Source organism: Eschscholzia californica, unplaced genomic scaffold (assembly GCF_041429995.1).
Source record: "Eschscholzia californica isolate CP2 unplaced genomic scaffold, dmEscCali1.0.p SCAF_2, whole genome shotgun sequence".
Taxonomy (NCBI): domain Eukaryota; kingdom Viridiplantae; phylum Streptophyta; class Magnoliopsida; order Ranunculales; family Papaveraceae; genus Eschscholzia; species Eschscholzia californica.
The window spans coordinates 39,615,667-39,624,054 of record NW_028238309.1 but is presented as its reverse complement, the minus strand read 5'-3'; the positions used below and the strand labels follow the sequence as shown (position 1 = coordinate 39,624,054).

The following is an 8,388-nucleotide window of genomic DNA, read 5'->3' as shown; positions in this document are numbered from 1 at the left end:
TTGTAGAGTCGCTTTCTGCTTTGCTCCATTTGATTTGGACATTTATATTAAAAACTACATCGTTTTTGCATTAGTTGGGAAGATGGACCAACTCTAAATAGATTAGACACACGTTACGTATTTTTTTTTTTTGATGAAAATACGCTACGTGTTGTATATCTAACTATGTAGTTCAATATAAAATTAGTTAAGTTTGTTAATTAATGATATATTCATGGGATGATGCTACAACTTAGTCTCGCTAAAGTTGTGACTTCAGGTACATTAGCTTTCTGTTATTGATACTCTCTAAAACATTTGAACTTAATTGACCAAAAAATAGAAAAACCCATATTAACTTTTGAACATTTAATTGACCAAGTAAAATATTTATACTTTTATCGAGACAAATCACTTAAATTATTTTTTACTCATTCACTCACTCTTCTTCTTTGTCGAAAGATTCACTCACTCTTATGATGTATCAATACCAATTGTAATGGAATTACCAAAAAAAAAAAAAAATCAAGAGGTACCATCAAGATAAGTAGATTTGAATTGTTTAAGTTATGAAACAGAGTTTTTAAAATAACAATACAAGAGCACCATATAAGAAAATAGTGGGCGTGGAAGGAGAGAATGTCGGTTTGCATCAAGTTGTTAACATTTTATATTAAAAAACAACCATTTTTTTTTTTGTTGAAAACTACACAAAGATTGGAGGTACTCTGATTACTAAATTATGTTGTTATCTTATGAATTTATTGATTAATGGATGGTTATGAGATACTCTTTTGACTTTTGTATTCTTTTGCCGACATTAGATTCCTCTCCTAGGTTATAAGTTCTTTCTTTCACTTATCACATGTTTAACCTTAAATCTGTTGCTGAAGACTTGCTGTTCTCTGAATCTTTTTTATATTGCAGTAATTATTTGGAAGTATGACATAACGAGAGAAGTTCTATAGGCAATGTCCTCTATGATTAAAGACAATGTTGGTAGAGGGCAACTGTTTTATAATGTATTTTGGTTAGAGGAAATGCAAGTAAAAAGAAGGCAATACCATTTGAGTTTGACCTAACTGGTCAATTGATGTCGTTAGGTCACTCACTGGTTAAGTCAAATTTGACTTAACCAACCTTCCATCTTCTTCCACCTCCACCTCACACTTTTTCTCCGGTAACAAGTTGTCCGGCCGGCAGGGGCGGCCCAGGCCCAAAGCAGTAAAAAAACAGTCAAAGCGGTTGTTTTGGGCCTCATTTGTGGGAGGGCCCCAAAATACTATTAACTAAAGCCACTTAAAAAAATTCAAGCCCAGCAAACGCCTAAACCTAGTCGAATCGTGGCCCAACTTCTTTCCCTACTTTTCTTTCGGTTTGCAAACTACTGTAAGTTTAGGAGGTGAAAACCAATTAAAGCGTGGGCCAACAAAGACAATTAAGAAACCTAGTCTGACCTAGAAGCCTAAATATTTTCTTTTTTCTCACTATATAAATTTTTGTTGTCTTCATTCTCTCTTGTAAGTTGTGCTAAAACACAACAAAAATGATTGGGGACTCCTCGTGTACTTTGTGGCATAACTCATTATTGAGGTGGCTAATAAGACAAAGGAATTTTAGTTTTTTCATAGTCTGAAAATCCAATCCTCAAACACTTATCTCTCTACACTCTTTTTTATTTTTGCAATATCTCTCTACACTCTATAGACTACAAATCCTTTATCCTGATGTCGAGAAATGGTTTCTGTTAGATCAACATGAAACCAGAACTTGATGCATGACAGCGTCCGTTATGATAGAATATTATGTTTTGTTGAGTAAGATTCCCGCGTCCTGTTCCTGCTCCAGCTCCTACTCCTTGGTCCTGCTCCTTGAGAACCTGGGGGGAAAACCTGCAAAGGGTTTGAAATCACTCCGACGCTCAAGACAGTCAGGTTGCTCTTTGTAGTAAAAGATTGAATATTGATTGAACCTTTTGTGGGCGAGTTATGGGAACTCAATGTATTCGGAGATGTTAAAATGTGTCTTGTGGAAGAGAATGGGGGGCCCTTTTATAGGTTGAATGAGACCGACTGTGATTAGACGGTGTAGATGAGGCGGTTGTGATCCACCTTTTAGGGAAGTTTTCCACTCTTCGTGGTTAGGGTTTCCCTTGTAGTTATCGCGTATCTAGGATAAATCGAAGTTCCTAAGTTCAAGGATCCTTCGTAGATATCCTGCCGAGGTGATAGATCTTCTAGGAGATGTTTCCTCCTTTGAGACCCTCGAAGTCCAAACTTGCTTAAACACTTAAGATCTTTAACTGACTAGGATCTTCTAGGGCGATTCTGGGATTGAGTCGGTAAGCTTGTGGCACACTTCTGCCTCCCCAGTTTAGGACGTGAGGTATCAGTCTAGCTTACGTGGACCCCCATCATTCTTTTAGAGATTCTTGGGTTGATCTGATCGTGTTGTAGGCGAAACAAGGCTGATTCCTCTTAGCTGATCCTGGTCGATCTCCCAATTTAGGGCGTAGGTGGCAGAGCGTGAAGGATGTCCTTCGACCAAAGATGAAATGCGAGCAATTTGTCGGCTAGGACAATTGATGAATAAGATCATCAAGTCCGGTTGATTTAGGGGTCGTAGTGTTTAGCTAGAACCCAACTACGATCGTCGAATTACGAAGTAATTCGTGGCTAACTTCGACTGGATCCTACAATGGGTTACACATAAGAATGGTTATTAAATCAGATGATATGACTAGTGGGAGTGAGATATATAATCATGAGTTCCATAAATTTGTCTCATAGGCCTAAAACAAGTTCAGGCAAAGATAACATAAAAGGCCCGAAAGAGGGGTTTTGAGTCTAGAGCCAAAAAGGAACTTTTTGGGCTCGGATTGGGCTGAAAATTGGAGGGTCGGTTCCCTTAATAGGGAAGGTTAGATTTGCCAGTTTTGGCCTAGTTTGACGCCCCTCATCAAGGAATTGAGAAAATAGCAACTAGTTTCTATTTTCGACTATTTCCTTAATCTTATTCAAAAGAGTCTTTGAGGAAACAAAATTTGAGTGGGATTCTTATTATGGTTCTATATAATGACCCTTAGAGCAGTGAATAAGGTGTGGAGTTTCTCTAAGAGCTTTCTTACTCTACAACATCAAGTAGAGAAGAGAAAGTGAGCTAATTTCCAAAAGCTATCAACTAGTCAAATAAAGAAGAAGTCGTTCTTCTTATTATCAAACTACCATTGGAGTTCTAGCTAGCTTAAAAGGTGGGAGATTAAGTAGATCATTCGGTGTCCCAAGTAGAGGAGCTCTTAGTCTTCTTAAAGCGATTGGAAAGGTTCGAGGAAAAACTAACGATTAAGGTAATCTCTAACTCTTAGTTGATTATTAGTTTATGTATGTGATCCTGGGATACTAATGTTAGACATGTGATGTCTGAGATTCCGCTAGCGACATTAGTAGACACCACCAATTCCCAACAGTGGCGTCAGAGCCTCTTGCAAATAACTAATTTTTGTTAAGTTTCAGACTAATCCATAATTGATTAGCTTGATAGTTTTGTCTAAAAGTGTTTTAGATATGCAATTTGATTGGTTTGAATGGAATTCAATAGTTTTCATATGAGTTAATTCCTATATGGCCCCCTACTTTGTGACCAGCTTCCTTTATAGCCCCAAATTTCTGTAAATTCAAATATGGCCCCCTATTTTCATTGAAATGTCATAACTACCCTTCCCATTAATGTATTTTCAAAATAAAATTAAAAACAAAAACCTAAATTCCACCTCACTTCCTTCCCCACCACTCATATCTCTCCACGTCACCTCTCTCTCTCTCCAAGTCAGCACTCTCTTCTCCGATGAAGGTCGCCGGCCGGAAAATTTTCCGGCCGGCGACCTTCAAACTAAATTTTTTTTTTCACTCATCTCTCTCTCTCTAAAAATTTCGGCGAAGGGGGGTTCCCTTCGCCGGAATCTGGTCTGTTCTTCAACATACCAGATCTGTTGAAGAATTGGTATAGTTGGATTGAATGAAAATGCCAGTAAATGAAGCAACCAAATGCATTTTGACGATACGAAAAATGATTGAAGAAGTTGTTCAGACCATGGCCTAGTCCAATTCAGTGTTGATATAATGGAGGCCATTTTCTGATCACAAAATTTACTGAATTCTTCACTATAAAACTTTGTGCCCTTTCTTAATACTTCATTCCAACTCAAATTTCTTAAAGCCATGAACGATGAGAATCGAGCTTTTCGATCTTTGTACCATCACTTCATGGCTGACTGGTATGAAGTTTTCTTTGATACCATCAATTGATTTTCCTCTTCTTGATACATTTCCTGGCAAATCTGAAACTTGGGTATCTCTAATTTTAACTGTTTGTTTCAATGCTTTCTTCAATTCTTCACAGTAATTCTCTAAGTACTCCAACTTTGTTTTAAGCTCCCCTAGAGAAGATTTCATTTCTGCAACTTCCATTAAAGCTGCAACTTTGTTCTCATTAGCTTCTAACAATTCTTTCTATAATGATTCAATAGACATTACCCCTAAACTATTGTACATTTGTGACATGTCTTCTGATTGGGTTCGATTTGGTGACTTTTCATTCTTGTTTTTCTTCTTTAGCCGAGGGAAGAACCATGAAAACTTTTTCCCTTTGCTCTTGGTTTGTGGTTCAAAAGATGAGTGAGAATCCGATATCTGGTGCCAAATTACTTGAACTCTTGGAGGGTTTGTTATAAGCTTCCATTTCAGTACTTATACTTGCAGGTTTGCATTTATTACAAGTTGTAACAGATTTGAATTTTTCGGAACCAATTCTTCTACTTGACTTGATTATATCTCCATTGGGTGATGTTTGGAGAATACTAATGTGATTTGCACAAGATCCCATCATCCATTTTTTATCTTCGAAAGCTAGATTTATTGAATTAGGTGATAATGTCCTCAAAGATGTCTCATTTTTCTATTCTGAAAAACAAGTTTCAACATCTTCATCTTCTTCAGCTCTTTCTAATCCAAATCCATCCCAAGTTTCTGATAAAGCTTGACTGTTCAATTGAATTTGTTGATACCCAGGTAATGGATCTTCTTCATAACTCTACTTCAAAAATCACTAACTCAGTCAACCAACCTAAATAGCATAAAAATCATTGTTTTTTTTCTGAAGTAAATGAAATAAATCTCTTTGTTCCTTAGTGAAAGAAATAGGCCCGTATAAAGATTCTCTGCTAGTTTGAATCATGAATAGAGTAATATAACCTAATAAGTTGAGATATTGAAAGATAATCAAACTGAAACAAAACCATATAATCAATTATTACAAAAAATTACATGTCTTTTGTTTCATTAAGTTTGTTAATTTTTAGAGAGAGAGAGAGATGAGTGAAAAAAAAAAAAAAAAAAAATTTTAAGTTTGAAGGTCGCCGGCCGGAAAATTTTTCCGGCCGGCAACCTTCATCGGAGAAGAGAGTGCTGACTTGGAGAGAGAGAGAGGTGACGTGGAGAGAGATGAGTGGTGGAGAAGGAAGTGAGGTGGAATTTAGGTTTTTATTTTTAATTTTATTTTGAAAATATATTAATGGGAAGGGTAGTTATGACATTTCCATGAAAATAGGGGGCCATATTTAAATTTACAAAAATTTGGGGGTCATAAAGGAATCTGGTCACAAAGTAGGGGGCCATATAGGAATTAACTCTTTTCATATTGACAATCAAAATTGATGATTGAAAGTGTTTCAAAAGATTAAATTTGATTGAATTCGATTTCGAAAAGTGTTTTCAAAAGTGTTGTTCTTCATGGATTTTTGGAATTCTTTTAAGAACAAACAAATTGAGCTATGCAATTAGCCTTTGATTCTCTTGTTTTAACACAAGAGCACGAGTTATGTCTCGCGGAGGGTTTCCAGAGATGTTACCCACAAACATCAAGGACCATCTTAGTCGGCCTAACGATCATACAACAAAAGACGAAAGATTTGGGGGTCACCCCAAAGAAACTATATACACATGATAACCGTCTCACAAAAATATAGGAGCTATAACGTGAAAGCGAGACGAAAAATGAAAAGAAGTCATCCCCAAACTTAGTGGATGCACGGTCCACTAAGTAAGCATAATTGCTAGGGGCGACGACTAAGAAGTCGTCAAAAGGGTCGACATTTAAGTGAAGGGTCAAGAGGTCAGTCGAAGGCAAAAAATCATTCTCGAGCTTAGGGATAAAACATCCACTAAGTCCCTAGACATGCTAGGGAAAACGTCCGAAGAGTCCGAAAAGAGGTCAACAACTGAGTCTGAGATCATGTGAAAGGTCGAACTAAACTCTAAGGGTAAGACAATAGGCTCGGGGACCAATTCAAGGTCCGTGATTTCCTTAGGTAAATAGTACGACAAGCTATAAATTATCTCGCTAACTACTATGCCATCAAAGTCCTTAAAGGCATCGGGAGCCTCAAAGTTAGGCATAACACCTTCCATTCTACATAACCCATCCAAATAATCAAAAGTGGTAAAAAGTGGAAAGTTCAACATCGTGTGATCCCCAAACTTGCTCATAGAGCTATCACCCTGAACATCAAAGTCTAGTGTAGTCTGATCGTGATGAAGTGACAATGGTCGAGGGAGTGAGCAACAAGGATCATCGGTTAGTTCATGCTCAAAGGGTCTATCAGGAGCTTCTTCGAAATTCAACTTAAGACTAGGTTAGGTGTATTACCCTCACCATCATTCATAGTCTCCTCTTGAGTTTGAGGTGCGTAAACCCCTTCCTCGTCGATTATAGGCTCCGACTCAATTCTATCAACAATATTGAGAATCCGTTCCGTGATCTCTTTTATATCTCGATTGAATCTATTTGATGCTCTAAAAATGCTTGGAGAGTATCTTCAGACATCTCCTCGTAATAAGGCAGATGAGTATAACTAGACGAAGACTCTCGCGGAACACGGATCATGGGACAATACTCGGTCAAATGGTCTAAGCTCGCACAACTAGCACAAACCGGCCTAATGGTCTCCATGGTCCTTTCTTCTCTACCTTCATGTAAATACCTAGACTCGACTCTTTGAGTGGAATCATCGAGTCGGGAATTGTCATCACTAAGTGAACCGTCCATATATGCTTGTTGATAGTCACGAAGACTTTGACGTGGTCGATCAATACTCATAGAACTACGGTCCTCATCAAATGACAAATTCATACATGAAGCTGTGGTCATCCCAAATTCTTGTCGATAGTCTCGAAGACTCTTACGGGGTTGATTAGCCTTATGCTCATAATTCCTAAGACCATATTCATGACTTGTCTGACCGACTCCATACATCCGTCGGTATTCACCCATGGTCATCCTAGGTCGGTCAGGCTCAACTCACCTATTCCTATCACTAATCGGGTCATTCATATATAAGTTTGAGTAGTTTAAATGACTTCTAGATGGTCGACTAGTGTTGGAAATCGTTAGAATAATGTCATCCTCATCATCATCAAATGACAAACTTGCCATGGTCTAACAATATTCAAGGATGCAAACACACAATCAAAAAATAGGAACAAACACTTATAGAACTAACAATCACACACAAGTAAAAAGGAAGAGATAGAATGTGATACTATCGAGTGCTCCTCTCGTTTCGTTCGCCTCTTTGTTAAACTTCTCGATTCCTTTCTTTTCCTTCGCTTTATGTCTCTTTTGGCTCTTTTCTTGAAACGATGCCTAAAAAAATAAAAAGATAAGAAACTACAAAAACAAATAAAACAAAAACATCTAAGAAGTAAATAACACTAAACTAATGAACAAAACAAACAAACGATATCGTAACTACTAAACCTATCCCCGGCAGCGACGCCAAAAACTTGATGCACCCGAAAAGGTTGCACACACAAGCAGAGGTATCAAGTAGTAACTGGTTAAACCAGAGTTGATCAAAGGATAGGAGAGTAACTCGGATATCGGACGGTCTTATCCACCTGTCTAGATATTTCAAGCTAACTTAGACTAAAAAGGAAGAGGAATAAAGGTAAACGAGGGGTTTATAATCGAATAAGCAAAAGAGAATAAAACGAGTAAAACTAAACTAAATTATCAAAGTAAACAGGCGAGAGATTCGAGAGAAGAGTCGAAGGAAACAAGAGTCGAGAGGCATCAAGAGTCGGGAGACAAATAAGTGAGTGAGGTGTCGAAGTCCGGGAATCCATAATGATAAATTTACGACTATATGTAGTCCGATCTAATGTTTCAAAGTATAATCGATGTTCGACTCCTAAAGTAGATGTCTCTAAGTACGATGTATATCTGGAGATCATACTTAGTCAAACAAACGTCTAAATCGGTTTTATCCTGAGTCAAGGAAAGTGTTGTCTAGTCGCCTAACTATGTGAAGTGCATGGCAAGACACATGAAGTTATGACTTAGACTACAATCGAT

The 8,388-nt window shown here is 37.5% G+C and overlaps 1 pseudogene; it reads right to left on the bottom strand.

Annotated features, from left to right (window-relative positions):
- Positions 1 to 1,687: 1,687 nt before the first annotated feature.
- On the bottom strand, positions 1,688 to 6,690 carry LOC147557833 (IRK-interacting protein pseudogene; annotated as a pseudogene).
- Between the last annotated feature and the right edge of the window lie 1,698 nt (positions 6,691 to 8,388).